Source organism: Vombatus ursinus, unplaced genomic scaffold, assembly GCF_900497805.2.
Source record: "Vombatus ursinus unplaced genomic scaffold, bare-nosed wombat genome assembly UNPS02014807.1, whole genome shotgun sequence".
Taxonomy (NCBI): domain Eukaryota; kingdom Metazoa; phylum Chordata; class Mammalia; order Diprotodontia; family Vombatidae; genus Vombatus; species Vombatus ursinus.
In genome coordinates this window covers 24,047,584-24,068,941 of record NW_020954585.1, presented here as the reverse complement: position 1 = coordinate 24,068,941, position 21,358 = coordinate 24,047,584, and the positions used below count along the sequence as shown (strand labels likewise).

The 21,358-nt window shown below is 36.7% G+C and overlaps 1 protein-coding gene and 1 non-coding gene across 3 annotated transcripts in view; one reads left to right on the top strand and one right to left on the bottom strand.

Annotated features, from left to right (window-relative positions):
* The window catches only part of TOM1L2 (target of myb1 like 2 membrane trafficking protein), a 152,651-nt gene that overhangs the window by 11,486 nt on the left and 119,807 nt on the right, over positions 1-21,358 (top strand). The window lies entirely within an intron of this gene.
* Positions 309-416, bottom strand: LOC114052519. The gene has a single exon (XR_003570260.1). It is a non-coding gene; the product is annotated as a U6 spliceosomal RNA (small nuclear RNA).

The following is a 21,358-nucleotide window of genomic DNA, read 5'->3' as shown; positions in this document are numbered from 1 at the left end:
AACAAAGACTTAAGAAGAAAAAAGAAAAAAAATAGCTCAACCAAGCCAACCAGACATCAACTGAGTCTAACAAGATAGGCAACGTTACACACTCATGGTATCTTACTCTGAAATGAAGGGAGGGAGTTGTGTTTTCTCAGCCCTTCTCCAGGGCCGAGGTTGGTCATTATCATGATGTATGTTTCAGTTTTGTGTTATTGCTCTTCGTGTTTCCATTGTTGCAGTTAAAAATAGCTATATGTACTGGATATTGGATGTTTTTGTTTTGCTTACTTCATCAGTTCATATGTCTTTTTTCCTTTTAAATTAAAAATGTGGAACTAGTCATGAATTTGTATGTCGTCCTTACACAGGGGTCATGCTTATCTTCTCTCTATCATTTCAATTTTAGTTATATATGCTGCTGAAGTGAGTACTCATCAAAGTTTTACTGTGTTTCTCTGAATTCTTCATATTCATTGTTTCTGTTTTATTTATTTATTTTATTTTTAATTTATGGAATAAAACAAGCATTTCCATAACATAGTATAATTAAAAAGATGATTGCACATGAAGTTGCAGATCTATTATATACAACTTGCAATTCCTTTTAAATATATAATAAAGTTATCATGTAAATTTCTTTTCATTATTTCTCATAGTGTGGTAATATTCCATTATGTTATGTACCACTATTTGTTCAGCTATTCCTCGTTCAGTGGGCAACTACTTTGTTTCCACTTCTACCACAAAAAGTGGTGTACCCCATCGAGTTCTTGTGCAAATCCTCAAAGGAGAAATCATGTAGAGTGTGGGAACATTATTAGTCAAAATAGAAAATGGCGTCTGAGAAATTATACTTCATCATCTTTGAAAGCTGGGCTTGCTAGTGCTTCCAAATGGCACAAATTCCTTATATGAGTCCTCATAGTTCTTAAAACCTCAGAGATCGTCTAGTTCAGCTCACCTTCTCTTATAGTGAGGAAACTTAGATTCTAAAAAGTTAAATGTTAGATAGTGTCCAGAGTTTGGATCGGAACCCAGGTCTTCTGATTTCTAGTATAGTGTCCTTTGTGCCATGTGCCTTGCCAAAATCATTTTGGGATTGTGATAGTACAGATAGCAAGCAAAATTATAATTGAAGTACCGTTTTATAGCTTGATAATTTTTGATGAAAGATAATTTTTGTTCTTTCATTGTGGTAGAATTGGAATTCCTCAATTTGGCGTGGGGGGAAAAAACCAAACCTTTTTTTTTTCCCCTGATCTTATTGCCCAAAATGAAATTATACAGTAACACTATCCCTCGGCCTTTGAGGCGGCAGTGTTCTCTTGGTATTAGTTCAGAGTGAAATAACAGCATGATGTAGTGAACTGACCACTGGAGCATGAATCAAAACACTTGAGTTTTAGTTCTGGGTCACCACTAACTTACTTACCTAGTTAGGCAAGACAATCTTTCTGAGGTTCAGTTTTCTCATTTTGTGATAATGATAGTAATACTAACCCTGTTTACCTTATAGGCCTGTTGTAAAGAAAGCACTATGTAAAACTTAAAAGTACTATGAGTTAATATTTAGCTACTTAATATTGTGCAGAGTAAAGTACTATAAGTTAGTATTTAACTCATATAACTACAAGTTAGAATTTTATCTTTGGGCCTCATATGCTGAATAAAAGATTTGGGTGATATGATCTCCAAGCCCCTTCCACTCAGAAATTCAATGATTCTCTTGTTTTAAGTCTTAGACTAGACCAACTTTTCATTCCTACTAGGCTTAGGACCTCTTAGGAGACTGTATTTTCCCATTGTTGTGACCCTAGGTAATGTTTGAGTCAAGAAGAGCTTCTCAAAGACATTTTTTGCCTTATTTCAGTGACTTGGAAATCACATTGGTTCTCCTTTTGAAAGTTCTTATGATTTGGAGGGTTGCCTGGGCTCTAGTTCCCAGTTTTGGGTGGGGCTTAGGGGTTAGAATGGACTGATCAGGTTTTTTTTCTTGTAAAATGACCACACACAACTCTTGAAGTTCATGCATGAACTCTTAATTTCTAAATGAATGTTTTTACTCAGTTCTTGTCCTCCTTGACTTTTCTGTAGTATTTGACACTGTTGACCATCGGCTTGTGTACTCTCACCTCTCTTGGATTCTGTGACACAGAACCCTTCCCTGTCGTCCCTTCCCCCCCCCCGCCCCAGTTCTTTACCTGTCTCCTTTGTTTCCTTTACTGATTCGTTACCTTTCTGCCCACTAAATGTGAGTGTGGCCTATAATACTTTGTCCTAGAACTTCTTTCATTTTTTTATATTTTTCCCATGGTAATCTTATCTACTTTCATGAGTTTGATTATTATGTTTGTGCAGGTGACTTACAAATCAATATATCCAGTTGACAGCTTTGCATCAGTTTTTAGAAATCTACTCATGCCTCTTTATGTTTTTCATATCCATTGTTTCTTATGGTATAGTAATATTCCTCTACATTCATGTATCACACTTTATTTAGCTATTTCCCAATCAGTAGGCATGACATCCCACCTTACCCACTTACACTCCCCCCACCCCATTCCTCAAACCACCCAATGGAATGTAAAATCCTTGAGATCAGGGACTGTCACTTTTATCTTTGTATTCTCAGCACGTATTAGGAATTGTTGAATTGTTGGATATGTTAAGATGATAAGGATTTGGACACTCTAAACCTTTGTATTATGGACTGAACACTTGGAAGAAGAAAAAGAAAATACTCATTACAGATATGCTTAGTCCACCAAAACACATTCCCACATTGGCCATTTCCAGAAGTGAATGTGTCACTCTGCATTTTCAATCCATTACCTCTCTGGCAGGAGGTGGGCGTATGTTTCATCTTTAGTTCTTCAGCCTCTTGGCTTGTCATTGCATTGATCAGAGTTCTAAAATGTTCTAAAGTTTCCTCAGTGATGTTGCTGTTGTATATATTGTTCTCCTATGCTCACTTAATTCTGCATCAATTCATAAGGTTATCCCAGTTTCCTCCGAAGCTGGCCATTTCATCTTCTGCATTCCTAAGTGGAGGAGGGGGTAGAGCGCTGGGCCTGAAGTCAAGAAAACTTGAGTTCACTTCCTTCCTCAGACACATACTATCTGTGTCACTCTGGGCAAGTCACTTAACCTCTGTCTGCCTCAGTTGTAAAATGGGGATAATTATCACCTATATGACGGGGTTGTTGTGAGAATCAAGTGAGATCAGATTTAATAAATTTTGTTCACTCCCTACCCTCATCACTTCTTATGACACGATAATATCCCATTACATTCATGCCCACCATTTGTTTAGTCACTTCCCAATAGATGGGCACCCCTATAATTTCCAGTTTGAAGCTACTATGAAAAGAGCTGCTATAAATATTTTTGTATGTATAGATCTTTTCTCTCTTTCTTGATTACTTTGTAGTATAGACCTAGTCATGGTACTGCTGAGTCAAATTTAGTAACTTTTGAGAGCATAGTTCCAAATTGCTTTCCAGATTGGCTGGACTAATTCATAGCTCCACCAGCCGTGCAATAGTGTGCCTCTTTTCCTGTAGTCCCTCCAACATTTGTTATTTTCTTCTTTTGTTTTCTTTGGCAATCTGATGAGTGAAAGGCAGAACCTCAGAGTTGCTTTCATTTGCATTTCTCTAATTATTTAGAGCATTTTTTCAAATGGTTGTTGATAGCTTGGATTTCTTCCATTGAAAACTACCTGCTGTATTCTTTGACTATCTATCTACCGAAGAATGTGAAATCTTGTTCTGTACTTAATTGCTGCAAAATTGTGTTCTATTTTTTCCAGCAGTTTTTTGTCAAATAATGAAGCCTTAACCCAGTCGCTGGAGGTCTTTGGGTTTATTGAACACCGTGCTACTATGTGCATTTGCATCTATGTCTTTAACCAGTACTAAATAATTTTAATGATAAGTGCTCTGTAGTATCGTTTAAGATCTAATACTGATAGACTCCTTCCTGTTTTTTCATTATCACCCTTGAAATTCTTGTCTCTTAGTGTGTGTATGTGTGTGTATCCTTTTATATATATACTTTACATACTTTCCCTTTATATGTATACTTTTATAGATAATATATATTATATACTATATACAGAAAGTATATATGCATACACTATAGGTAGGAAGTATATATATTATATATATGGAAAGTATATATACTATATATTTTTCTATATATGTAGAAAGTATATGTGTATGTGTATATACCTAACTCTGTGTATGGATATATACATACATACACACACTTACATATATGCATACGCACACACACACACATACATAAAGTATGTAAGAGTGTTGTCTAGGACAGTAAGTAGTCTCCAGACTTCTTCAATTGTACATCCCTTTCAATAAAAGGGATTCAGTTCAATAAAATTCAATAAAATATACCTTCAATATGTATATATTTACTTCCATGTAAGTTTCATTTTTTTTTCTAGCTATATAAAATAATCCTTTAGAAATTTGGTATGATACTAAATAAGTAAATTTGGGTAGAATTGTAGAATTAGGTAGAATTTTTATCATTGGTTCGACCTACCCCTGAGTAATATTTTTCCAATTATTTAGGTCTACATTTCTGCAAAGAATGTTCTGTAGTTGGGGTTCATATAGTTCCTGATATATCTTTGTATGTAGATTCTCAAATATTTGATATATTCTGTATATTCTGATATGTTCTATAGTTATTTTAAATGGAGTTTCTATTTCTTCCTACTGGGTTTTATTGCCAATATACAGGAATTGTCATGATTAATATGAACTTATTCTATAGCCTGCAACTTTACTGAATTTATTAATTGTTTCTATTTTCAGTTGACTCTTGAGAGATTTTTTTGGAAATTACATCAGGTGAAAAAGGGGATAATTTTGTTCCCTTTTTGTTTATGCTTATTACCTCAATTTCTCTTTTCTTGTTGTAATGCATTCCTAAGGTGATGTTAAATAGTAGTGGTAATAATGGACAGCTTTGCTTTATCCCTTATCATATTGGCTTCTAACTTTTCTCTTATATATATATGGTTTGTGCTTGGTTTTAGATAGCTATTATTTATTATATTAAGAAAAATCTACATGACCTTGCTTTCTAGAGTTTTTAGTAGACACTGGTGTTGGATTTTGTTACTTTTTTCAGCATCTATTGATGTAATTGTGATTTTTATTATTCATGTTATTTACGTGATTTATTATATTTATGGTTTTCCTTTTATTGAACCAGCTGGGCTGAATTTCTTTCTATAATTGTCAGTGTCATAGTCTTTTCATTTGTAATCTGGAGAAATTTGAACTGACAGCCAATAAGAGGGAGAACCACTGGATTTCAAATTAGAGGACCTGTGTTCAAATCCTTGTGTCACTTGTCTTTGTAACCTTGAGTGAGTCACTTATTCACTTCTGTAAAATGTGAGGGAGGAGAAAATTGGATTCTGTGGCCTTTAAGGTCCCTTTCTTCTTTAAGTTAAAGATCCTGTGATCCTAAAATGTCATTCATTGGCATACATCTGTATGTGAATGTATTCCATTTCACCTTCATAGACAGTTTTTGTGGTTTAGGTTTTGATCAGAGCACAGAGTTTACTCTGTATATAATTTATGGTTGAATGAAAGGTATGTATAGGAAGGAATAGAGTGTATGTAATTGTGTTGCTAGGCTTGGAGTCAGGAGGACTTGGGTTCAAATGTGGCCTCAGACTCTTAATAGCTGTGTGACCCTGGGCAAGTCACATAACCCTGTTTGCCTCAGTTTACTCATCTGTAAAATTAGCTGGAGAAGGAAATGGTGTACCACTCCAGTATCTTTGTTAAGAAAACCCCAAATGGAGGTCACAAAGAATCGGACACAGCTGAACAACTACAAAGAGTGTTGTTGTCCAAGGCAGTAAGTAGTCTCCAGACTTTTTGATTGTACATCCTTATCAATAAAAAATTATATCCTCAATATGTATATATTTATTTATCTTTAGATTACATGTACATATGCTACTATGCTATTACTTACATACATTATAAAACTTACACAAAACAGGAATTAAACAAGGATGAGGAAGACTAAATAATATTTGATTCAGTAGTCAGGAGGAGTCATTGGAGTTTATTGAGTAGAAGAATGATGTGGTCAGACCTGTGCTTTAGAAAAATCACTTGGGCAGCAGTGTGGAAGATGGTTTGGGGCAGGGATATCCTATAGATAGCAGTCAGGGAGATCAATCAGGAGGCTATTGCAGGTGCTGATCTAAGGTGGTGAGTGTGTGAGTAGAGAGAAGGGGACAGCTGGGAGAGAGACAAAGGTAGAACCGACCAGATTTGGCCCCTGATTAGCTATGTGGTTGGTTATTGGGTGAGGGAGCAAGGAGTCAAAATTGATGACAAGCTTGTGAAAACCTCGGTGACTGAAAGCATGGTGGTGCTTTCAACAGTAATTGGGAAGTTTAGAAGAGGGGTGGGTTTTCAAGGGAACGATATGTGATGAGACCTGTGTCCAGATCACAATCTTTCCGTACCTGCTTGTCCGGTGTCCCTCTGTCTTATCCAAAATGAGGAGGGGAAGATTGGTTCTTACTCCTCTCTCATTGTACTGTGAGTAACAAAGAGCCTTTCCTCTAAGGGGGTACCTGGCATAGCCAAGAGATGATTTGGAGGCAGGGTGAGGTGGTGGGGTTTTCCTAGTGGCAGCTGTAACTGTGGGATCCATTGCCAGACTCAGAAGGAGGTAGGTTGGGAGCTCGCACAGCAGAGGGAACGGAATGTGGAGGAGTGTTGGGGCTAAGAGCAGATGCTCTTCTTGTGTTGGGTACAGTCCCTGGTTGACAGTCTTCCTGTCCTCCGATATGGTTGGGGTAATGCCATGGTGCCCTTCAAGCGAGACCATTTTGGAAACCACTAGTGTAGAGAGTTACATCATTCAAGAAGAGTTGTTATTTTCTATGTGTATTTCATAACATGGCTCAGTATGATGTTTTTGTTTTGTTGTTTGACCAGACCAGATTTCACTGGAATTGGGAACTCTAAAATTTAATCTCAGAGACTTGCCTGAGACACTGAAAGATCAAGTGACTTACCAATTTCGTACAGCCAGTAAATGTCAGTTAGGTCTTCATCAGTTCCCACCAGGACTTAGAATGGCTTCCTGACCGCCTCCAGCTTCATCCACTTTGAATTTATCCTATTATCTGCTACCAAATTAATCTGCAGAGTCCTGCATAGTATTAGAACTGGGAAGGACCTTAGAGATCATCTGGGTCATTATTTGATTCTATAATTTAGAAAATCAAGATCCAGGGAGGGTAAGGGACTTGCCCGTGATTATAAGAGTGGCAGAAACAGAACTAACATACTGGTCTTCTGACTCATAGTCCAGCGTTCCAGGCATTCTTTCTGGCTGTCCCCCCAGGTCTGCAATGCTCTCCTTCTTCCACTGTGACTACTGACCTCCCTGGCTTCCTTTGCGTAAAATCCTACCTTCTATAGGAATCTTTCCCTAATACCTTTTAATTCCAGTGCTTTCCTTCTGTTAATTATTGCCTATTTACACACACACACACACACACACACACACACACAGAGAGAAAAAAATATTATTAGATTGTAAGCTCCTTGAGGGCAGGAATTGTCTTTCGCCTCTTTTGTATCCCCAGTGCTTAGCACAGTGCTTGGCACATAGTAGGTGCGTAATTAATATTTATTGAATTTATTTTATCATGTTGTTCAACCCGTCATACTTCTTTGCATTCACAAAATGCAAATGGATCTCCAGTGATTACCAGATAAAGTTTAAATTCTTTTTCTTCTGACCCTCAGCACTCTCACTAATTGGCACTCAGTCTGTCTCCATCTTTAACATTTCTGCCCTCCATCAAGCCTCAGAGTCCTACCAAATTGATCTCCATTTTCCCAAAGTGCCATGTGAATTCTCTTTTCTGTGTTTTTGCTTATGCTATTTGCCCCTATTTGAAATGCTATTCTTACTCCTCTCTGCTTGTCTAAGTCCTGTCCTTAATTCAAGGCCCAAGTCAAGTTCCACATTGTCCATGAAGCCTTTCTTAACTGTCCCACAATATTCAATTATCATTCCTTCCTTTGAAGTCATGTAGTACTTACCATTTGGTACCCTCATTTGACCCAGCCTATGCTGCTTTGTATTTTTGTTTAAATCTTTATGGTTTGCTAGTCTATAAGTTCTGTGAGGACAGGATCTTGTTAGTTTTTGCATCTCCCACCACCAGAACTTTTCACAGGGATCTTCACATGGTAGGCATTGAATAAGTATTTGTTGATTGGATAAATAAATGGATGGATGGATGAATGACTATGTTCTACCTGTAACCCTGTTAGAGACTAGGAGATCTTCACATGGTAGCCATTTGGTGGTATTCCTGGTACCTTGCATAGTGCCCTGTACACAGTAAGCACTAAGTGAATGTTGATATTTGGTCCTTTATTAGAGTATCTAACAAAGACCTTCATAACTATATAAACTAACCTCAGAAACCATGCAAATGGACAATTACTGTTTCATTAGCTCCTAAAGGATATAATAAGACTTTGTATAATTTAGGGTGTGTTAAACGTTCCTATAAAATTAAGTGCTACTCGTAACATATATTTATTATTTATAGGTAAGGAAGGATAGAACATCAATTTATGTCATATTTATATTATGTTTGGCATTCTGGCAAAGTACTTGGTCATTTTGTTGTTCGTTAATGTTATGAAATGGTAGCCCCATTTAATAGGTTTGTATAAAAGCTGTGGGACAGGGGAAACCAAATCATTCCTACCTAGTAGAAAAATTGATATTAAGTCCTCTGACATAGCATCCATCATCTTGCTTCCTGTTGAAGTTTGTTATGTAAGCAAACTAGAACTAGCATTTATTAAGCCCTTACTGTATGCCAATCACTGTGCTAAGTGTGGGAAATGCAATGAAAAGCAAAAACCAGGTCCTATTTTCAAGGAACTTACAGTCTAATGGGGGAGGTGGCATGTAAATAACTCTGTTCGAAAAAGATATGTACAGAATAGATTGGAAATAATCTCAGGGGATAGCCAGTGAAAATGTCTCAAGGGGGGCCAGTGTCACTGGATCTCATAGTATGTGGAGAAAGTAAGGTGTAAGAAGACTGGAAAAGTAGGAAGGGGCCAGGTTATGAAGGGCTTTAAAAGTCAGAGGTTTTCATATTTAATCCTGCAGGTAATCGGAAGCAATAGGAGTTGATTTGCGGGGAGGGGATAGATAGGAAGGCTGAGGGAGTGGTAATGATATAATCAGACCTGTGCTTTAGGAAAATCAGTAGCTAAGTGGAGGATAGACTCAGAGTAAAAGCAAATCTAAATCAAACACATACACACACAGCGCACACACACACACACACACACACACACACACACACACACACAGAGTGAAACACCTTCATCTTCAGTTGCAGGCCAGTTCACTTCCCTGTGTAATAACAATAGCTATTTATTGAATGCTTACTATGAACAAGATATTTTATATATTTCTTTCTATAAACTTGACACTTCTCATTGGCTTCCTAACAATACCATGGTTATATGACCTTGGGCAAGTCACCTCTCTGTTCATTTCTGTTTTCAGAAAAAAAGTATGAGTTGAAAGATTGTTATTTGGGTATGTCAATTAGAAGAATATAAAATCCCCAAAAGGATTAGTAATATTCCATGGATCCTGGAGTGGACCCTGTGATTTGGAGATGAAAAATTTCAAGTACTACTCCTCAGAATCCCACTTCCAAAGAAGGCCAGACCTATACCTTTGGTCCTTTGCTTTTGTGTATATAAACCTAATAGCCCCCAAATCTTAAACACAGTGACTTTGAAAGAATGCTAATAGTGATTCAGCTACCTCCCTCCAACAAATTAACTTTGGATTTTTAAGCAGTGTCAACAAAGGAGATGAAGAGAAATCAAGCTTATTGTCTAAGCCAGTCATTCTTTCCCTGTCTCTTTCTCTCCAAAATTCTATTGGCTATGAGGTCAGAATAACATGGTCAAATTAATCATTTATGTTGCTGAGGTGTGAGTATCCTTAAGCAATCCAAACTGTTTTTTATTAAAGAATTCATTTTACCATGAAGTTCTTTTTTTTGTGTTGTTTAAAATTGAATGTCGAATACTGATGTCCTTGCCTTCCATTTTGAGGGAGAATCGAATGTAAAAAGCAAGTCCACTGCTATATTCCACACTCTTATGATGACATAGTGATGTGGACAGCAACCTTTAATATGCCATTTAAGCCCAATTTTCCTTGCGTTTAACAGGTGACGTATAAGAACTGCAAATTTCTAAATGTCTCTAAAGGACACCTTCCTTTGCTCTGTTGTTAAACACAGGAAGATAAATCGGGTTCTGTCTTTTAGAGAACTCTTTATTTGTAACAGAACTGTGTAGTCACTTGTTCTTACCTAATCTGATCAGCATAGTCATGCTTTCCCTTGGGGCCATTTTCCTGGCCAAGCCACCTGTCACAGTAGTCATGCTAAAAGGTTGTCTAGTTCAGCCACCTGCCCCTAAGCAGACCTGTACCTCAAGCAACCAAATATTTAAAGCAAAGGAGAGCGAAATTTTGGATCCTCTGAAAACCTTGTGTGTCAGCCACACGCTTCTCTCTCCCATTTCTCTTTGGTTTCTGTTGTCAGACCCTGCATGCAAATGGTTTCTGTGTTCCACCTTTACCTAGCTTCCCCTTTGAACCCCAGTGGCTTTTTTGTTTGTTTTTTTTCATATTCCTGCTTTTCCTCCAAGGAGGATGGGGGGGAGGTAGAAAACAAGTATTTATTAAGCACCTACTGTGTGCCAGGCACTCTGGTAAGTGTCTTACAAATATTATCTCATTTGATCAAGACTCCCCTGTTACACCTTTTCTGGAATATTCCTGACACCCCTTTATTCCTGTTAACCCCCTCACTCCTGCAGTTACTTCTTGAAACATAAATTGTCTATATTGTTCATTCGGCTCTTCAGATAAACTACATTAGGTTGTTACTTTTGTGTATATGTCCTCCTACTTCAGCTAAAAGTTCTTTTGAGGCTCTGTCTCTCTACTTAACATTGGGCCCTGAATATGGAAGTCCTTCAGTAAATGCTGGTTGTTGATAATATTTCCAGATTTAACACTCTGCCCTTTGTTTTTGTCTTCATCTCTTTTATATCCAGCATAAATTTACTGACAAACCAGTCACAAAATCCAAAACTCCCACTCTCCATCAGCCTGGCAGATAGTCCTAGGTGACAAGAAACTACCTACCATGGGGACCTTGACTGCTGGTGTAGTGGCCTCAGTTTCCTCATATGTAAAATGAAGGGATTGAACTGTGTGCCCTTAATGGGTCTTTTTTACCTGAATATGTGATAGGGTAGGGACTAGCTATGTGTTTGACTGCAAAAGCAAAGATCCTATGTTCAGTGTCTGTATTTTTTTTGAGTGCCTCACGCATAGGAATTCAATAGTTTTTTTTTTTTACTTAATTTGTTTGGGTTTTTACATCATTTACATTTTCTAATGCATCCTTTCCCCCTCCCCTTCCTCAGTAAAGCCATCCTGATAGAGAAATGAATCAGAAAGGTGGTGGCAGAAGTAGTTTTGTGGGATTTTTTATTATCTTTTTATTATCTTTGTGAATTAAATAAATAGCCAATTAAGTGACTGACTAATGAAGTTTAATGATATTTTATCTAGGATTTGTACTGTTACTAGGTACCAGATATCTTTTTTGGGAAAGTACATGTTGATCTTTTCAAAATAAGTATAAAACATGACTAGTTTGCAATTTGATTTCATCCATCTACCGTCCTTAAAGCCACCCTTCTGTAAGTAGCATTTTTAAAATTCAACATTCTTTACTATTCTTCAGAACAGTTGATAATTTGTGTGTATCTCTTTGCGGGCTTGTAGTTTTCTGGATACAGAGCTGCCCCTGGAGCCAAAAAGAACTGGGTTCAGATTCTGCCTTTCACATATCCTGGCTGTATGGTCCTGAGTAATTCCTTTAATTTCTTAGTGCCCTAGGCATCTCTCTGGTTGTAAAGAAGGTACCCATGGCCAAAGTTTCCTCATCTGGGAGGTACGCAGATACAGTCACTGTCTCTATCCTAAATTAGACCTAGAACACTTTGATTTGCTGTGTGTGTAGCAAGATACTGTAACCTCCAAGTCTGACAGCTATCAAAATTCAGCATTTCCTCCTTTGGCAAAAAATGTACTTGTATAACGTAAAAGTGTTTTATATATATATATATACACACATATATATATGTATATATATATGTGTGTGTATATATATGTATAATATCAAGTGTTAAATATTGTAAGATTACATGTGATCTTCTCCCCACCCTCTACTCCACACTATTCCCATGGTTTTTGTGCTGTATCTTGGTAGTTGAGTGAAAGTCTGCATGAAATACTAAGGTGCTGTTGTTGGAAAAATATGAGTGAGTGACTAAGAATTAAAGAACTCTATTGTGGAAAACCTTGACACTGAATAATTAGTTTAGTATCACTTAATGTTGGTTTTTTAAGAGTGAGTTTAATGGGGCAGCTAGGTGGCACGGTAGATAGAACACTGGCCCTGGAGTCAGGAGCACCTGAGTTCAAATCCAGCCTCAGACTTGTGGTACTCACTACCTGTCTGACCCTTGGCAAGTCACTTAACCCCATTGCCTCACCCAAAAAAAAAAAGTGGGTTTATTTCCTAATCAATAACAGATTTTTGGTTTATGAAAGTATTAATACATTAATGCATCATGGAACAAGTTTGTTGTTCAAATAAATTTATTGTTTATTTTGATGTAAAAATATACCTTCAGAGACTAGTAAGTTTCTATTTTGATATTATTTTGTATCCATTGGCTATAAGGTTTCTAAGACAAAACTTTTTTTCATGTGTGCTAAATAATTAATCAAGCAACAAGTTTTGTGTGTGTGTTCACGTGCACAGTGCATGCATGCATAAACTGTGGTAGATAACTTACTTCATTTTAAGCTATTTTTTTCCAGTTTTTATCCTTTCTGTTCCTAGAGTCAGTTTGTTTCATGGCTAATGGCTATATAAAATAGTCTTTAAAATAAAAGCTGAAGACTTCTGCATTATCTTTTAACCAGGTTCTGTTTTAAATCAACCCTTTGGTATTTGAAAAGGTCAGCTGAGCTATTTTTGTGCTCCTGTCTCTAATTAATGGGCACTTCATAAATTTCTACTGGCAATAGACAATGAAGGGTGATCCTATTGGTAGTGGAGAGCATCTGTTGTAATGTCAGAAGCAAGGTATTGGGAATTGCTGATGCAGCAGCCTATGAAAAATGTACGAAGAGGTGAGATCCTCTAGCACTAATCCAAAGATAAAACTTGCCCATTTCCATTCATACGGACATCCCTGGGAGCATTTATTTTGCTTGCATTAAGATGTCGTTTCAAAATTAACAGAAGACAGGGAAAAAAGAGATCCATATCTGAGAGACCTTTGTACTGTTTGTTGTTTCCTGTTACCTTGCCAGAAGGTTTCCTTAGGTCTTCATTAATCCAAATGTTTGTGTTTAGGTTTTTACCTCTCTTGTAGGGAATATTTTATCCCCAAAGTTAAATAAAAATTGTTGCATTGGCTCTTGAATTTTAGCAAGAGAAGCAATTGCCATTTTCCACTGGGGAGAGTAAACCTGAATATTTGAATCTCTTTAATTCAACCAAGAACAGATGGGCTTCTTTAGTTCATCTTGTGACCTTTCTTTGCCTGTAAGAAGTCTGATCTCATTGATCATAAATATTCTTTAAGTTTGTACCCACAGAGGTTACAGAAGAGTCAGTCTGTCATTATCATTTCACATTTGCCTAGAACTTTTGACCTAAGAATTTTACAGCAGATTTTATCTACCAGATTAGCCTTCCACAGACTTATGAGGGAGCTATTATTATTCATATTTCATAAGTGAAGGGAGATACCAGGAGGCTGACTGACCCATACATAGTCAGTAGCCTTCTGATCAAGTGATATTGAGCAATATATGATCCCTCAAACACACCATGTCCATGCTTCACCTTCATGCCTGCTCCTTTGCCACAAATCCCTCTATTAGGCAAATTTGACTTATCCATCCAGGCCCAACTTAGTTCCTACCTCCTTCTTGAAATATTCCTTGGCCCTTGTAGCCCAGAAGTATTCAAACTTTTTTGATTATGTCATACCATAATAATTTCTAAAAGTAAATGCTACTAGAGATTTCTATAGTAGGATTATATTAGTTAAAAAGTTTTTTAGCACATACCCATAGCATCTTTGTTTATTCATAAATTATATATGTGTGTAGTTATTATAATAATATGTACATATTATAGAACATACACAAAAATAGACATTTAAAGATGAAATAAACTACTTAGAGAATTGTATTTAAAGCTAAGATCTTTTTGTGCTCACTAAAATTATAGTTATAGTGTTTTTAGTGAGAACAATGTGATTTTGAATATACCTCATTATTCTTTACAATCATGGTTTAACATTTTGTGATACACCAATATAAAGGACTGGTTCTCTAAGTTCATTTTATTTTTATGCTTGGTTTTAATAGCTATCATAGCTGGAAAAGATACTTTACCAAGATACATAGTTAGCTTTTGGTTGTGCTTAGTAAATCATAATACTTCATTTTAATCTCATCCCTTAATTATGAAAAGATTTTTGTTAGAATTTGGCTTGGAATTTCTGTCTTCCCTAATGTCAATCAATTATTCTTAAAAATTAATTGGAAGGTTATTTTCAACAAATGATTTCAAAACTTGATAAAACTCATTGTTTGGGAGATTTTTAAATAGGTTGGAAAATTCTATTTTCAAGTTTTTTAGTTGTGTGGATGTGAATGCTTTCATAAATGACACATCAAAGCAACAAAAACTTAGTTTTTAAATGTTTTGCTCATGATGGCTTCAGACTATCATTAGGTAGTATTTCAAGGTACAATATACGCTTAGGCTGAGGTTCCTCATTAGTGATAGTAGAAATCTATATTTCAAAAGTCTTTATATTTTTAACTTTGGGGGCTAACTTCTTCTTAGATTTGATTGGGTTAGCGTTGTTTTTACCTGATAATGTGGTTTATGAAGAGCTTGTACTTTGAAACAGGTGTCAGTTTTCAAACATTTTCATGTTGTTCACTTGTCCTTAAATTAAAAGTAATATCTTTGTAGCAGGAGTTGGAGCATTGTGTGGGAATGGGCTTATAGAGCTATCCTAGGGACAGTGTTCTAAGTTAGTCCTTAGAAACTTCTGGGGATTCCAGGTACTCATGTAACTTATGCTTAAATATAACAAAGCAGTTCCCTCATTGGCCACTGAATAGGAAGTCTCAATGTTTCTTTAAAAGGGAGGGATCCGCCATCGTCTCCTTTTTTTCCCTGTCTTTACATGGTGTCAGGATATTCTAGTATATTCCTAGAGGGGTAAGAGGGAGAGGATAGGTGCACTGTCCTCTTAACAATGGAAAAATGATAACTATAGGCACCTGTGTGGGTTTAAGCAAGCCTGAGCTTCATCTTTAAACCCCCTGGCTGCCTCTTCTGTTTTATTTCCCACGCACAGGGGACCATCAAATACTGGAGACAACCTTATAAGGTTGAGGGATCGGAGAGCCTGGGTCCCTTGATCAATGCAGACTGGAGACAAGGGGAGTTTCTAAATCAGAGAGCATGACTGTTAACAAGGGGAGGAGCTGTCCCACTTTCCCACTTTCCCTCTTTCCCACTTGGCCCAGCTTTCCAGAAGATATAGATGGGGTTGTTTCAGTAGAGCAAAGCCAAGATAAAATATGAAATGCCATGTTCTGATGTTTGTCTCAGCCTCCTAGGAGAAGGTAATGGTAGTTATGTTACTGTATCCTGTTTTATCCTGATGTACACTTGAAAGAATTCTTTGCCATTAGCATTTCCTTCTTTTTTTTTTAATATCTTTTATTTTACTACTTTTCATCTATTTACTTTTTAGGTCTTTTGACCTCAGCCTTTCTACTGGTTTAATCTGATTTACTATTGCTTCCTGAAAACCCTATGCGCTAACTAGGGCAAGACTAGAACAAGACTGAAAGCATAGCATTTCTTTTGTGTAAAGGAAACAAATAGCTGTTCCTTTACTTGATTCATATTATACAGTGAGTTCCTTTTCACTGCTCTCTTGTTTGAGGAGACTCTAGATAGAAACTTTAAATAATTTTCCCCTGGAGCTTCTGACTGGAGGAATAAAGCGCCACAGAGTATGAGAAAATGTATTTAACCCTCTCATGAGAGTCCAAGTTCCCCAAGAACTAAACCTAGTCACTGAGTAAGTGTATGGATACAAACAAAAGGGAGAGGATTACAACACCCCTGGGCCTAGCAGAAGTTTGTATTGTTAGATCTTCAATGTAGGAACCTTTTTAAAGAACTTGTTCATTTTGTGAGAGATAGTTTAGTTAAATGAAGTAATATAAATAAATCCACCTACCTGGGCATATTAAAAATGAAGTACATGGCATCGTGCTGAAAGTAATCAGATGAGTAAGGAATCACTAACAATCCTTTAAGTTGTAGAATTCCTACTCTTTACTCAGGTTACATCTCATAGTATGTGTGACATGTAATCATTTGATGTATAGGCTGAGTGAGGATGCTGGTGGCAATCTGCATTTTAAATATAATGTTAGTAAAACTTGAAGTGTAGAAATACATTAAATTCAACACAGAAAGAGACTAATGACAGGGAGGGGGAGAAGAAGGTTTAAGAAGAAGGGTAAAATCAGAGAGGGAATATTCACAAGCAAAACAAATTTCAGTTTTAGAGGATAGATAATAAAGAGGCAGGGTGGATGGAGGGGAGGATTAAAAACAGAAAGTGTAAAGGCTAGAAACTAGGGTCTGGGCTTATAGAAAAGAGGAGGAACAGAGGAGTAGGAACAAACTACTTCATTTATAAATTACTGGTGATCACATTCTTTCCCCAGTTCCTTTTTGTAAAAAAAAAAAAAAGGGCAGGGTGAAAAGAGAGAATGAAGAAGGAAAAGATTAAGATGCGAATAAAGACACAGTGAAGAGTCATAATATTTAAAATGAATGGAATGGATTTACTGATAAAACAGAAGGTAGACTGAATTAATAAGTAGAATCCAATAATATGTTGTTTACAGGAAACACATATTTACGTGAAATTAAAATGAGAGATTGAAGCAGAATTTTTTGTGTCAGAGACAAATTTTAAAAAGCAGGGGTAGCAATCATGATCTCAGACAAGCAAATGGTAAAAATAGACTTCATTAAGAGAGATGGCAGGGAAACTCCAATCTGCTTTAAAGGTACCATGAATTATGAAATAATATAAATATATAATATAGATACACCAAATGGGATAGCATCGAGGTACTTAAAGAAAAAGTTAATTGAATTACAAAGATAACATAAGGAAAAGTTGTAATAGTTTGGGACTTAGTGTGTGCTTCCTTTAGAGCTAGACAAATATAACAGAAAGATAAAAAAGAAAGTAAACACCTGAATAAAATTTTAGAAAATTTAGATAATTATTGCTTTCTAGGAATTATTAAATGGGAATAGAAAAGAGTATGCATATTTTGAAATTTTGCATATGACTGTGAAAATTCATAAATAATTGCAGAAAGGTAGAAATATTAAACCCTACTGAAGAAGGTGACCCCTAACCACTGACCTACATACTTATTCTCCCACCTCTCCCAAATCTTTTTCAGAGTATTCCTGATGGTGTCATTAACAGGCATTCTTAAGCAGTATTCAACAATGGGCCGTTTAAAAATAAAGTCGTCAATTTTTAAGTCAGTTATTAAGTGTTTACTGTATGACAGGCATTGAGCTAGGCACAAGGCATATAAATGCAATTAACAAAACATTTCTTACTTCTAAAGAGTCTTCATTCAGATGGGAAAGACAACAGAGATGGAAACAAGTATATAGAATAAATATAAATAAATATAAAGTAGTGTGAAAGAGAGGGCACTAGCAAAAAAAGATCAAGAAAGACTTTTTATGTTGAAGGTGGTGCTTGAGCTGTGTTTTAAAAGAAGGAAGGATCATGTCACAATCTCAAAATTAACTGAAAAATAAAGAGAATGTAAGATCCCATTGTGCTTTCTGTTGATTACTTTTAAAAAATGTTTAATTTGGTAGAGTTAAACACCGCCTTAAAGACTTTCTTACAGCTAGATTCTTTCCATCTGTACATCAGGATCTTTCAGAATTCCTTGGAAAATATGGCACAAATAATCCTATTCAACAACCTTTTGATAATAAATATCAGGTGAAGCATACAACAGAGATAAATGCTTGCCAAAGCTGTTTTTTTTGTTTTGTTTTTTATCATGATGGAGGAGTTCCAGAGCAAAGTCAAAGTTGAGGAGAGATTCCCTTTTGATGGCGAGGTCTTCTATGTGTCCCTGTTTGCAGATAGCATTGTGTTGCTTGAATCATGCCCTAGAATATTACAGAGCATTGTGAAAGAGATTTGTAATCACTCCAGAAGACTGATGATGAATTTCATGCTTAGCATCTTTTAGCAGAGCAGTTATAGACTAGAGGTGCAAAATGAGACACATGTTTTTGATGTGGCTAATGTGATTTATTTTCTTTGACTGTATTTATTTGTTTTAAGGGAGGGATTTTATTTTATTTTATTTTATTTTTTGCCAGGGAATGCTTATGAGGAGGGGATAGTAGTGATGCAAAAAAAAAAAAAAGAAAGAAAAGAAAAATAATGTCACTGAATCGATTTTGAAATGTAAGAAATGCAGAATGAAGATGCAAGATTGCTTATAAAATGCAAGAAATTCAGAAGGAAACTCAGATAAGCAGGAAAGGGAACTACAATGATATGTTTGAAAATAGTGTAGAGTCATAGTTTCATATGGAGTCCTCTTTTTCTGTTCTTGTATATGTGGCGAAATATTCATGATGGAAAGGGAATAAGCATTTGTATAGTGCCTATTATGTGCCAGGCACTGTGTTAAGCACTTTTTACAAATGTTATAGCATTTGAGCTTCATAACAACTCTGTGAAATAGATACTGTTGTTTTCCCCATTTTATAGTTGAGGAATCTGAGGCACAGAGGTTAAATGACTTGCTCAGGAGTCACACAGCTAGTAACTGAGGCTGGATTTGAAATCAGGTTTTACTGATCTCAGGCCCAGTGCTGTCTCTATCCATTGTCACCAGCTGCCTCGGTTTGAGGATTTCTGGGAAAGTTCATAATAATAAAAATAAAACCTAAAAACGATATAAAGAATGAAGGAGAATATATAAAAAAAATGGAAAACCCAATAAATGTGCATACTCTTTGACCCAGTGTTTACACTGTTAAAGTGAGAACAGTACCTAAGGCTTTGCCTTTCACAGACTAGGGTAGTTTTTCCTTTAAAAGTATTGAAATTGTCCTTAGGAGGGTAAAGTTTTTGGCCTGTTGTAGTAGCTCCCTGGTTTCCTGAATCCCAAGTAAAACTATGCCAGGCTTCTCCCTCAGGCTTCTAACTGGCAGATCAGTATTATCAGCATCAGCACAGGGAAACTTCATGACATGGAATCAGTCCTGTATCCTCACTGAGTATCCTTTCCCTTCTCTCAGTATCCTTTTGTGGGTCTGGCTAAGTATACCTTCTTTTATTAGCCTTCTATGAATGTCTCTAATCTGTTATGAGACTTGTCCGAGTCAGGCCTGGCCTACAACATTTGGTAATAGTTGGCATTATCAGATCATAATGGCTTGTTTAAAGTGGGGTATGAGCATTGCAAAGGAAGGCAAGCCCTGAAATGGTCTCTGTGCTTCTGATATTTGTGGTGTTGCTTCTGGCTGAGGTCGCTTACAGGGAGGCATCTCCCATTGCTCTAGGAAGATTATTTAATCAGTAACTAGAGCCTCTCTGCCCTGCCTCTTTCCCTATATCTCTCTAACCTTCCTTCTCTTCTGCCCTTCTCTCTTCTTCTCACTCTTCCTCTTCTTTCCCCTTCCCTCCCCTCCCCTATGCTCTCCTTCTCTCTCTCTCTCTCTCTCTCTCTCTCTCTCTCTTTTCCCTTTCCCTTTCTTTTGCCCCCTCCTTCTGCCCTCTTTCTTTCCCTCTGCCCACCTCTCTCTCAGTGACCTTCTCCACCCCAGAAGAAATGGCAATGGCTCGCACATGGTAACCAAAGCACATAAACTGGCCTGGTGATGTCTGTGGCCACCTCTTTTGCTTTTTGTCTCTTTCTCCGAACATAGGTGAGAGATCCTAAGCTGGATAGTATTGCCCTGACTTTTAGCACCAGCAACAGGTAGCAAGCAATTCACCAGGAAAGGGGAGTATGGCTAGGTTGTAATATAGGAGGACAGAGATTAGGCCCTAGAGGTATCAACACTACTCCCCTGACAAAGTGAGTTCTCCAGCCAAGAGATTCTGGCACAGATCAAAACCCAGTGGATTTGTTTGTGCCTTTATAAACTGACCCAAAAGAGATCCTCCCAAAATAATCAGAAATGGCAACCATTTTGGAATCAACCGTGTAGTCTTCCAGGCTGACAACTTTGAAACATTCATTTGGAGGTTTGTGTTAGCCATGGGTTTTTGTTGTTTTTGTTTTTAGTGGTGTCATAGTACTTTATAAGTTACCTCTTCTGCAATACAGAACTCTTAGAATTAGCTTTTTACTCTGGTTTCGTAGTGTTAGAGTGGAGCATCAAGTGACTTTTTAAAATTTATAGCATTCATGTTCTATTCACATAATGAATTAACCACCAAGTACTGATAGATATTAAGTATAGTGGACTGAGACACTGACCACTTACTGCTATGCGTTCATCATAATTAAACACTCATAGCTCAACTCATAGGTTGTAATAATATGATTTGCATGACTATATGTAGAACTGTGTGATAAGGATTATTTTGCTAATTAGAAAAATTGATCTTTGTCTTCATCAACTTTGGACTGAATAGACTTGAGATCTTTAAAAGGGGGCAAGTCTCATTGTGGTATCAAAATATAGCTTGGACTACTAGTCAGGAAACTTGAATTCTGGTTACAGATATGCTGCTTCTACTTTTTAAAAAGTTTTATAGCTGCCTTCTGTTTTTATATCACAGTCATTTCTGAATTTATCCTTCCACCTCTTCCTGGTTGTTTAGTCTTCCCTTACAACAAAGAAAAATAAAACCAAACAGCCAGGCATAACCAACATATTGACTGGTCTGATAGCATATATAACATTCCACTCCCATAATCCTTAGCCTCGCCAACAAAAGGTGCATTTCTTCATCTCTTCTCTAGGGCCAGTATTTTTCATTTCATTATACAACGTTTAGTCAATCTGTATATC